Here is a 12,692-nt window from a genome sequence, read left to right as displayed (position 1 = left end):
TTAACTTTAAGTTTTTCACGAAACCCTGTAGGTTAACGACTTGAAGGCTTCATTGGGATTGTGAAGCCAGACCCAACTATTTTCTCTGTAGTTGCGTGATCTGATCTTGATGGTTATATCGTGTTTGAGTACTATCTTCTTTAAGATTGGCTCGAGATTTAATCTTCGATAGGCAGGATAAAAAGTAATCACAAACATTTGCGTCTCATCGTTTGTGATTCCACAATATCTTGTTTCGCTGCCATACGATTAATATTATTGTGAGGCGATTGATATTTCTAGGCTGTTGTTCGGGAATATAAGTCTGGTATATCAATTGGTTCATGTTCACCTTGATTTATCAAAAGACGGAACAAAACTCGTAGGTATTTCTGTGGGAAACAAATTTATCTATTCCTATAGACTTTTCTGTGTGAGACAGATTTGTTTATCAAGTCTTCGACTTTGGGTGGTAGCAACTTTTGGTTGTGGGTGAGATCAGCTAAGGCATCAAGTGCGTAGTATCCTGCTGGGATCAGAGACGTAAGGAGCGCAACTGTACCTTGAATCAGTGTGAGAATGATTAGGGTTCAACTACGGTCCAGTCCGAAGTTCATTGTTAGTGAGCTAGTGTCTGTAGCGGCTTAATACATTATGGTGTTCAAATCTGGACTAGGTCCCGAGGTTTTTCCGCATTTGCGGTTTCCTCGTTAACAAAACTTCTGGTGTCTGTGTTATTTCTTTTCCGCATTATATTTTGTTATATAATTGAAATATCACAAGTTGTGCGTTGAATCGATCAATTGAGAAATCCAACCTTTGGTTGTTGATTGAAATTGATTGATCCTTGAACATTGGTCTTTGGTACCGTTCAAGTTAATTCTCTTATATTCAATCGCGCTCGCAAATTCCTATTTGCTGATTACAAATTAAATTGAGAAAGAGAGATACAAAACTCTTTGATATACTTTTCTCTAGATTGAGTCTGACTGTCTAGTTGATTCTCTTGAAAGTATATTGGAGTTTGTCTATTCAGATTGCCAAACGAATTGCTGTGTGTGGTTGTTAGACCCCCGCTTTTTCAGGACCGATATGCAGAAACTTTGTAGGTAGCTGCAATGGAGTGCGAGGAAGGTCAGCTCAGGCAATAAATCCGGAGCGAGCGGAAGCAGTGGCTTTACTGGATGCAGTGCAGTGGGCTAAAGAAAAAGGTTTGAGTCAAGTACATTTAGAAGGTGATTACAGAAATGTGATAAATGCCTTGAATGGGAGTATTTCGGCAGTTAAATGGACATCTTCAAACATAATAAATGATGCCCGTAGTATTTTAAGTTATTTTAATTCATGGAAATGTATCTATGTGCACAGGGATGCAAATCACATAGCAGACTCTGTAGCAAAGTTTGCTAAACACATGCTGGTAGTTTTGTTTGGTTGTTGGATTGGCCTAGCTGGGTAGGAAATCTCCTTCAGCTAGACATGAACAATTTGTAGTTTTTTTGAATTAATATCATAATTTTCTTATTAAAATAAAATAAATAATCCTTCTCTCCTTAAATTTATTCTTCCCTCCTATTAATATGACTCTTTTTATGCACAAAAAATATACGCTAATCTACGGAAGATTAACCTTACACAAATCTATTAGCTGTGTTTGCTTATAAGTGATTCTCTCCTCTCACGCCAACAAAGGAGTAAAGACTAAAGACGGAATGCCTGCTATGTCCCTTGCAGATTGCTCGATTGAATGGCTCAATATGTGGAAGGACATGTGGATGGATGTACACTGATAACAAAGAAACCTAATCCGACAAGCAGTGCTAAATTGAGAATCTAACAGAGAATCACATTACTCATCAACACAGCCTAATAATTTAGAAAAAGCCAAAAAACATGGGATTCGTGTGTGATTTTTTGTTCCATAAGAAACAAAACATACAAAGTACAAAGTACAATACAAAACTCTTACAGTTTGATAGTAGGTCTCACAGTTTCAACCACCACCCATCCGTGTCTATTATATGTGATAGTTCATTTTTATGAATAGTCAAATGGTAGTGCCACATTTATATAGATTCGTCAATACAATAAAATTGTATTCTCACGACAACCACGTCATGTGTTTCTCTTATTCATTCTCCTAAAAGAGATGCATGTAACATTTTCTTTTCTTTTTTTAGGGTTTCCCTCCACAGTATAAAGCAGGAAACCTATCAACATCATTTTGAAAATATACAAATCCGGCTTTTCTTAATCAAGTTTTTTTGAGCGATTTTGTAGGAATCACAATCCCACGCATAATCGCAATTTAGTTGGTTTTTATCATAATTGCATGCTTAAAAGAAAAAAAAAACAGAATAAAGCTATCGTAAATCAGTTTTTAAGAAGACAATGAGTATCAACAGAACAAGATACCTAAAAATCAAAAAGCAGCTTGCAAACCACAATGAAAACCATTGTCTATTATCCATTAGCAGACTCGTCAACATCTACTATAATTAAATTTTCGTGATTTTCTGTGAGATCGCTAAATATTTCTTCACGATTACTATTCAAAACCTCATAAAGAACCAAATTCTAAGAGTTTATCTGTCGAGACTTTGTTATGAACTGTAGATTGAGAAGGCTTTTTCTTTTTTAAACTTGAAAAAATACCATTTGGGAACATATTTGTATCTCTGGATTTCATACTCAATTTGATATTATTAATGTTGTTGGCTTGGACGATGACGACGTTGCGATGCTTACCTTTGAATCTTCCGAAACTAATTGGGAAGTGGCTACCTCCTCCTCCTCCTCCTCCTCCTCCTCTTCTTCTTCTTCTTCTTCTTCTGCTCCTCCCCCTCCTCCTCTGAATCTACAAAACCTTTTATGGGTTTCAAAATCAGGGGGAATGACGGGATCAGTAGATGAGGTGCTTGCACCTTCCATAACTGGTTGACCATTTATTCCTTTATCCATCTTATTATTTTCATAAATATAAGCAGCTACCTGAGATATGTCAACCTCTTTTACTGTTACAGCCTATGTCAACTCAATGTCATTTTCAGGAATAACATACAAGTTCAAATATCATGTCGGAATCTGTAGGTGCTTTACTTTTTTTTCTTTTGTTGGCGCCTTTTTTCCTTTTATATGAAACCCACTCACCGAAAAACTTTTCTTGTTCAACTACCTTATCACCATTCACACACACCTCTGCACAGGGATCAAGCATAATAGACGATGTTTTCGGAACAACATCCCCATCATCAGTTTTGCTACCCAAAATAGAGGCCTCCAATACATGGTTCTATACTCTTGCTTCAGAAATTTGTGAAGTTTCATTGAGCACAGAGATTTTCTCACCTGCAACTGCATTAGAAGAGACATTGATTGTCTTAGGATCCCACTTTTGAATATACTTTGGAGACGGATTTGAGCTACATATGTCACTCGTATGCCCAAATTTGTTGCAGTGAGAGCAAGAGGTGGTTTTCCAGGAATATTCAACCATCACCTCATACTTCTTATCGTCAATTTGAAATGAAAGTTTGGCTGGAAATTTGCAAGTTACTTCAATTTCCACATGAATCCTGGCAAAGGCCATTTTAGTCTTCATCGCAGTTGGACTATCTGCCATGATTGGTTTTCTATTCTTGAGAAGGCACTTGCATTCCAGGGATGTTGAGGAACATCTTTGAGAATCATTTAAATTGGTATTTGAAAAGACGAGGGTACCCAAATACACCACAATATTTTAATATATCCACCTATAAGTCCTCTACCAAATGTGATCGTTTATGGACTGAGTCGAGATAATGCAACAAATCGGTTCACACTTCGTGTGATCGTCTATGGATACGAGATCGAGACAATACACAACAATATTACTTGTGTGGTTGACTATAGATACAAGATCGATACGATACGACAACAAAGTGTGTTCTTGATAATAGGTTCGGAAATAACCGAAACTCTATAAGATCAATATCAAGTATTACGGAGTTAACGTACTTGTGTATTTTACTTAATTATAATAACAATTATAATGTGTAAAACAAAGTAAAAGACACAACAAGAGTTTGCTAACGAGGAAACCGCAAACGCAGAAAAACCCCGGGACCTAGTCCAATTTTGAATACTCTCAGAGTTAAGCCGCTATACAAATCTAATACCCCTAGCTACTTAGTTCCCTCAGTATCCCGGCGTCTTCGACTTCTAGAATTACACACGCGAATAGCACGTCCTTTGGATCGTATTCCAAACAACAAAGGAATAATCTGTTTGGTAACCACTCTAATCAATCTTGCTAAAGATATATGATGAGTCGTTGACAAAGGCCCTTATGTTTAATCTAATTAAACTCCTTTGTCTGGTTAGATCAATCTATCCTCTGACTACCGAACTAATCAAGTTTAGATTCTCACTCAATCAATATAGATCTCAAAGAGAAACTACAGAGAGTTGTCAGTGTCACGTAACTAATCAATCAAGTATGTCAAAGATAAACCGATTCTAGTTGGATCCCAGCCGATCAAGGTTTGTGCACTAAATCCACAAGATACGAAAACTAATAAGAAATCTTCTTCGTCTTAAAATATTCTATTGCATTCAAATACCTGCAAAAAAACACTTGAATCCTCTTGTGATCAATCACACACAGAACGGAGTCTGTTAACAATGGATTATCACAAGATATCTTTATATCCGAAGATGGTTATAAGGATCTCGTCGATACTTTGATCTAGTCTGAGTGAATCTTGTATTAGAAGGGGAGATTCTCAAGAATAAACAAACTAGGTGAAACCAAAGTTTCAACAACCGTTAGTCAATCAAATCAATAATCGAAAACTAATAACACTGCAATTACCTAGTTTCCCACCAACGGTACTCGTAGAGCTTCTTGATTCCACAGAAGTATTTAAACGAGCGGTCGTAAGAGATTTCACCTAATTAAGATACTTTCCTCTCCGAAAGACGGCTCCACCAGAAACAAAAAAAAATGAAGTTTGCCTGGTTCTTAGGATAGTTTGCAAGAAATGCAAACCCAAGTATTTATAGACCAAGATTGTTTGGACAACAAGGAAATTCCAAACCCGAAAATATTCTTAAGATATGCATTATAGTACCTAAATTCGGTTTTCCTATTCCCAATAAATGTTAACCAATGTTTCCGAACACTCACATGGAAAAACTTTTATTATTAGTTTAGCATATTAACTAATAATATATTCCAGAGGATATGTTCATAATTAAATGCTTTTCACTTTTTCGGACCAGGGATCACCTTGAGTATCAAGGAATATGTTTGAACAATAAATGTTAAGAGTTATGTACATGTTCAAATATTTTGACATCTAGAAGTTTTTTAGAAAACCCTAATTCCAAGCTTCACACAAAACTTACAGAGATATGTGAATATTGGAAACTCGGTTTTGCTTCTTGGGATCGGTTATACCAACCTCACAACTTGAAAGATACGTTAGGAATGAAAACTCGGTTGTGCTTCTTGGGATCAGTTGGAAACTCGGTTTTGCTTCTCATGTTATGTTTTCAACATAACACAACTTGAAAGATACATTAGGAATGGAAACAAGATCAAGTCAATATTACTAACCTCAAGTGGAAGGGTGAAGTCGTCGTTGTAGTCGTTACTTCTTCTCATTCTTTAGTTCTTCAGAGTAATACTTGTATGTCTCAACATTCCTGGACTTTCTAGTCTAACCTAAACGAAGTTGACTCTAGTATTTAATCAAGCGACTCTATATGAGTTTTTATACTAAAATATTGCTACCAAACTTGTCACACCAACACTTGGTGAGTCAACGGAGCTATGCTCTAACAGTATTGAACTGATTGATCCAATCTATTGTTCTATAAATGGTGACCAAGGACGAATGAGGAAGAGCTTACTAGAAATATAAACTGACCCTATTTCTAAAACCCTATCTCTATCTTCTTCTTGAGAAAACTTAAATATGAAATCTTGGTCTCCATGTGTACTCATGGTGAAATCCCTCCTTTTGTTTTCCATAGATTAGCGAATTTTTCTTTAACAAAATTGAAATCAAACCTTTTTCACCAAAATATCCTAAAACCAAGGATTTACAAGTAGATATATGAGATTGAAGCTCACCTGAAGAGAGAAAAGTAAATTTATCACCATCTTTTCTTTGTTCTTTAAAAGCAATTAAAGTTGAAGAAGTTGTTGACGAAATTGCAAAATCTTTGAAACAAGATATGAAAGTTTGAGCTCTTGGTTTTTTTCCTTTAACAACATAAATTAAAGTAATTGACCCCTTTAAAGATGGGAAATTTTCAAACTCAATGTTGAATTCTAGATTAATTAGCATCAGAAAGAAAATTTTCAAGCGTGATTTGAGCTTGGAGCTACATGAGAAGGAAGATGGACACTGTCATCCATGGAAAAAACGAAGAGAAAATTTTGACATAAAAAATCGCCTAAGAGCGACATGATAAAGACTCTTTATGATGCATAGGACTGACAAAAGAAATACATGTAACTCGAAAGATACCATGCAAAAAGAGGAAGAGAATGAGAGAAACTTTACACAAAATCTTATACAATGGTCTTTCATGTTGACCTACATGTGATTTTATTAGGTTTTTTCCATACAAGTTGCCAAACGAAAAAGTTGGTGGTGTACTTTGAACCCCCTCCTTGTCAGAAACCCATTGCAATGGTATGGTCATATAAAAAACTATTGTCTTGGCAAACCAATAGAGCATAATGCAAATTTTCATGTATGAACAACTGATGAAGAAGAAGAGATAATCTTATCATAAGAACAAAGTTATTATGATGATGATTATTAGAGCATTGCACGGTCAATATCCCAAGTTTTGGTATATAAAGCTTGTTGTCAATGTTAGTTCCATAAAAAAAATCGTAATATATAGTCTAGTGAAGTCAATCTCGAACTAAGATTAGAGCATGGTAGTTGAGTATCAAAATTCATCGCATAACCGTTGAAAACTGAAGATTGGAAAACAACGAAGACACCTGTGGGGACTTTACCAATAGAGGTATGTGAAGCAATATGGATTTGAAGACATTGATTCATTCACAAATATAAGAAGTCAAATTTAATAGTTGATTACCCGGTGAAAGATGCGACAAAAATAATGGAATATGTTTGGACTCTTCATCAACTTAGAGAGATATTAAGTTTGTTAGATTTTGATGTTATTGGTAAAGTTGAGTCACGAGTATTCCGGCGTTATTAGTTTTTATATGTTGGCATTATGAAAATAAATAAATAAATAAATAAACAATAGATCTGTAGTAAGGGCTAGGGGCACAATGTAACTGCAGAGCATATAGCCAAAGTAGCTAGAAGTAATACTATCTCTTAAATGTGGGTGGGAGTTGGGGAATATCCCAAACTAGTTACTTAGTGTTATATTTATTTTTAACACACAATTAAACAAAATGGAATATATCCACCTTCAATAAAAAGGCAACTTTAAAGTAACTGTTATCGATTTACTTTTAATATGTTTTAGTGAAAACACACATATATATTCGGGATTTAGAAATTACAAATGTTAACTATTAGCCTAGACAATTTAGATACTTGGAAATTTTGGTTATAATGTTGATTTTGGGGCCTAAGACAAATGTTTCCTTACAGTGATAGGTCCAGTACATACTTTAAGTCAAAAGACAAATTACATATTGTGGGCTTAGATGAATTTTGGATCAAGTGGGAGATATTAGGTCACGTGTCGGACTTCAAATTACAATGCATATTTTGGTCATTGGAAAAATAACTAGTTATAATGTCAGATTTAAGTACAAGTTCAAATTTGAGTTATAATGTCAGATTTAAGTATAGGGAGATATCAACAATTTTCGTCGAATTGCTGACAAAGATATATACACGGTCTAAACCAATTGTGGGAAATTAAAGAAAATATTAAGACTGACGAAAAAACAGAGACATTCGCGAGAACTTTATCAACAAAGAGGTATGTGAAGATTCACTTATCATATTTACCCATGACACCTTCCGTTCTATCTTATGAGACTATTTTATACTATGATTTTTGTAGATTTAATATTTCAAAATAGAGATTTCAAGTTCAAGCTTGTTTTGTATAAACTCTTGAAATATGATTTGAGTAATGGAAATTCATAGATCTTTAGCAACCCCAGTTAAGAACAATTTACTATTTACAAACTATTTTTGTCTAAATTGATCTTTTGCAAATTGCCCGAGCAAATAATTCACGAGCTGTTTTTAAATGATATAGGAACTTTTGAGTTCTCCATATTTACTACTCAAATTTATATTTATTAGTTCTCCATTTTGTACATATTTGATAAGTTTCGTTGTTTTTGCAGTCTTTAGGAAATAAAGCTCAATTGACTAAAATGAGGAATTATGCGGGCAAAATGGAGGAAGTGAAGTGATTTATCATTGAATGGACTAAGCTCAAAGGAAGAGCATGAAGATTATTTCATTGGTCTAATTATTTGGATATAATAATGTGGTAAACATGTCAAGGCGTGTGGTAAACATATCAAGGCGTGTACCTAAAGTGTGGAGGCCCATTTATTTACAACATCATTTGCAAGATATTAATTTTAATGAAAGGATATCTGAAGATATTTTTTAATGAAGAAAATAAACAAAATAAAAAATAATAATAATGTTAGCTAAAAATTCCACATACTTGCCATGTGAGGAATATTTTCTCACATATATGCATGGATATAATATGCTACACTAATGAATATAATGGTGTGTATATAAATAGTGGTGGAAGCATAGGAAAAGGGGAGAGCCGAGAGCCAATAGTTAAAGTAGTCTAGGAATTTTCTTTTCCTCTCTTTTATTTTTCGTTATGCTTTTTGTAATAATGGAGAGATAACCCTCGTCACATGGGTTGAAGATGAACCAGTTATATTATGTAAGAAACTCAGGTATCTCTTTAATAAAGTATTGTTTTGAGTTTAGTTGATTATTAATTTCTCTTCTAAAAAGCTTTGTTCTTTAAACTATATTGAATAATCTTCGATCATTGATCTTTTATAAGCAAAGGAAGTTATATCTTTTTGGTGACAACGAAAGTTATACTTCCTCTGTTTCTGAAAGACCGTCCTCTATTCCTTTTTCGTCAGTTTCAAAATTGTGTCCAACTTCTACTTATAGTCATACTTTTTCAATGAACTCTCTAGTATACCCTTGAATTCTTTATATTCATAAATCTATTTTTAAACGTGACACAATCTAAAATATTAAAGAAATTAGTATAATTGAGGAAACAAATATATCATTCATTTCTTTTAAGGAAATATACATTTAACTCTAAAAATTAGATTCCTTATAAAGCTTATACTTCTTAAATTCAATATCTTTTAAATTTTCCTTTTATATTTCATATTTATAATTCTCACACCAATTTTGGATAGTCTTTATTGCTAGCATTTTTATTAAAATAAAATAGGTAAGTAACTAAGGGTAGTCAAGTAAAATAGTATGGTCTCCTTAATATTTTGAGAAAGTCAAAGCGGACTGTCTTTGTGAAACAGAGGGAGTAATTATTTTAACTGTAATATATTCCGAGACATTAGATTGGTTTCAATATTGTCTCAAGTTATAATATGTATTAAAGATTGCACGTGACTTTTTACACGATTTAATTGGTGGAGTCCAAAACCCTAGTTTCTTTTAGTTATTCGTTTATTTATTTTTTTTAGTTTTATTAATATTTTATCAACCTTTTTTTTAGTCTTTTTAGCATAATTTAACTATAAATTAGAGACGACAATATTATAGTCTCTGAGGACAATTTGTGCTTGCATATTATCTCATCGATCGTCGTGCACTTACGGTCTACAATAAAATATCACATCACGTACCTAGTATGTATAATTATGGCTATTGGGTATGTTTCTAAATTTGAATATGAGACCAAAAGTATATGAACTGCTTAGGATGTGTATGCCTAGTATGCCATATCGTATAAAACATAGTTTGTAGCCTTTAATTTTTAAAGGCAAAGTACACGAACTGCCCAGGGTATATATACCCAGGGTATATACTATGTCAATATCGACACATATCTGTAACTTTTTAATAAAAGGCCAAAGTTCAAGAATTTCCTAAGGTATGTATACTTTCGAACGGTTTAAGGTATATATATATTATGTCATTTTTGATATGTTTCTGTATTTTTTTTTTGAGAAATCAAGAAGGACACTATTTTCTAAGGTGCCGTTGTACTTTTGTACACTAATTATTAAGGGATCCTTAGACTCTTAATATATCTCTCATAAACATTTCTAAGACAACTTTATTCACAAATTCTTATTGGTCCTATGAATCATTGTACAATCTTGAGTATTTTTGAACACCATTGTTTCTTAGATGATCACGGACTTGCTTCGTCCTTATGAACTGTCATTGTGCATGGTTCCATTACTATACAGACCATGATGCATATTAAATTCAAGGCAACCTTTTCATATGCTTACATGAATTCCTAACTTGGAATTTCATTTAAACTGAGAAAATGTTAGCTTATATTCAAAGCAACCTTAGCTTGAATTCAAGGCTACCTATAGCCTTTGAAAATTTATAAATATACACTCTTACAACTAGATTTCTCAATCTTGGAACTCAGGTGGTGCCCTAGTTGCATAGCTAGAATCGTCCTCTGTAACCTAAGTTTCTTTACGAAACTGTATTAAGTTAACACTTTGAAAAATCCACTTAGGAATTCGTGGATCCTGGTCATACTATCTTATCTGATTGTATCCATATCTTGTTCTAGTTATAATTATAGTTCACATACTTTAGATCGGGATCAAGATAGATAGAAATCACAAAGTTTTTTTCATCTCAGACTTTGTGATTCCAAAAGATAGATATCTAACTATTCATCGATCGTTTGAATTTTTCTTATGAGAATGTCGTGATCTAGGCTTCTCACTGATAAGAGTATGAGTTTTCTGGGTCCGTGAGGTTTCTAGACTTGTCAACTGCAAATAGATTTCCAAACCTTGATAGAAACATATCGAAATGGAAATCAATAAGCTTTGTGTTAAAAGAAAATAAGTACCAAATCCTTCATTGAGGCTGCAGCTAAGGATGTAAAGGGTGTCATCAAATGGAATAAAGTATGTTGTATCTCGCGAGATTCGAGAGACCTACATGATTACGACTGAATCGATGAGTTCCTAGAAGGGTGAATTCAGTCACAACTATATTTCGCGTTCCATAAAAGGATAATAAACTAGTGTCTGTAGCGGTTTAATAAAGTGCTTCTTACTAGTTGGAATTCAGATCTTTTACAATTCGGGTACGTACTAGATTGATATAGGATATTAATTTTGAGACTTTACACAATCAGGTACACGTGCCTTTGGTCTATACACAATGGTTGTGGAAGAGAAATGAAGAAAATTTATATACAATCGTATACAATGGTCTTTCCTGTTGACCTACTTGTGATTTTATTAGGTTTTTCCATACTGGTTTCCAAATGGAAAATGTACCCTCTCCTTTTTATAAACCCATTGCATTGTTATAGTCATATCAAAAACTATTATCTTCACAAAGCAAAATGCAAAATTTTGTGTATGAACAACTGATGATGAAGAAGAGGTAATATTATTGTAATGACAAAATTATTATGATGATTATTATTAGAGCATTGGTCGGTCAAACTGATAATTTGATATGTCAAGTTTATTGTCAACATTAGTCGCATAAAAAAATCATAATTTATAGACTACAGAAGTCAATCTCGGACTAGGGTTAGAGCATGGTAAGTGAGTGTCAAAATTCACCGGATAACTCTTGAAGATTGAAAATTGAAAAACAACGAAGATATCTGCGAGGACTTTATCAACAAACATATGTGAAGAAAGATGGCTTTGAAGACATTAGATTCATTCCAAAATATATGGAGTCAAATTTAGTAGTTGATCACCCTGTGAGAACTGCTGCAACAAAAATAATGGAATGTGTTTGGACAATTCATCCACTTAGAGAGATATTAAGTTTGGTAGCTCTTGATGTTATTGGTAAAGTTGAGTCATGAGTATTCCAACGTTATCCGTTTTTAGCTGTTGGCATTGTAGAAAAAAAAAATAAACAAACAAACAAACAAAACAATAGATCTATATCAAGGGATATGGACATAGTATAACTGTAAATCACTTGGCTAAATAAGCTAGTAGTAATCCTAGATCTTACGGTGGACTACATCCACCTTCAATAAAAAAACCTCTTTATAGTAACCGTTACCGATTTATTTTTTAAAAAATTCGATAAAAACATGCATATATTTGAGATTTAGAAACTACAAATGTAAACTATTAGCCTAGACGATTTAGATACTTGGAAATTTTGGTTATAATGTTGATTTTGGGTCCTAAGACAAATGGTAAGTCAAAAGACAAATTGTATATTTTGCCCATCAATGGATTATAGATCAAATTTATATGTTACGTCGAAATCTGTACCTAGACTTAGGGTGAGAGGTCTAATATATATGTGAAGGCTTAGTCCTATGGTTGCTAATCTAGTAGCTAGATTAGCATTCCACGTCAGCTAGTACTACCTCCTAAGTCCTATGGGAGTGCTAATCTAGCAGTTAGATTAGCAGTCCACGTCAGCCCAACGTTGTTTGGTTCAGCGCTTTAAATCTCAGCCGTCAGATTAAAAAATAAATCGCTTAGCGCTGAACCATTCAGC

The sequence above is a fragment of the Papaver somniferum genome, chromosome 3 (genome assembly GCF_003573695.1).
Source record: "Papaver somniferum cultivar HN1 chromosome 3, ASM357369v1, whole genome shotgun sequence".
Classification (NCBI taxonomy): domain Eukaryota; kingdom Viridiplantae; phylum Streptophyta; class Magnoliopsida; order Ranunculales; family Papaveraceae; genus Papaver; species Papaver somniferum.
This window is presented reverse-complemented; position numbering follows the sequence as displayed.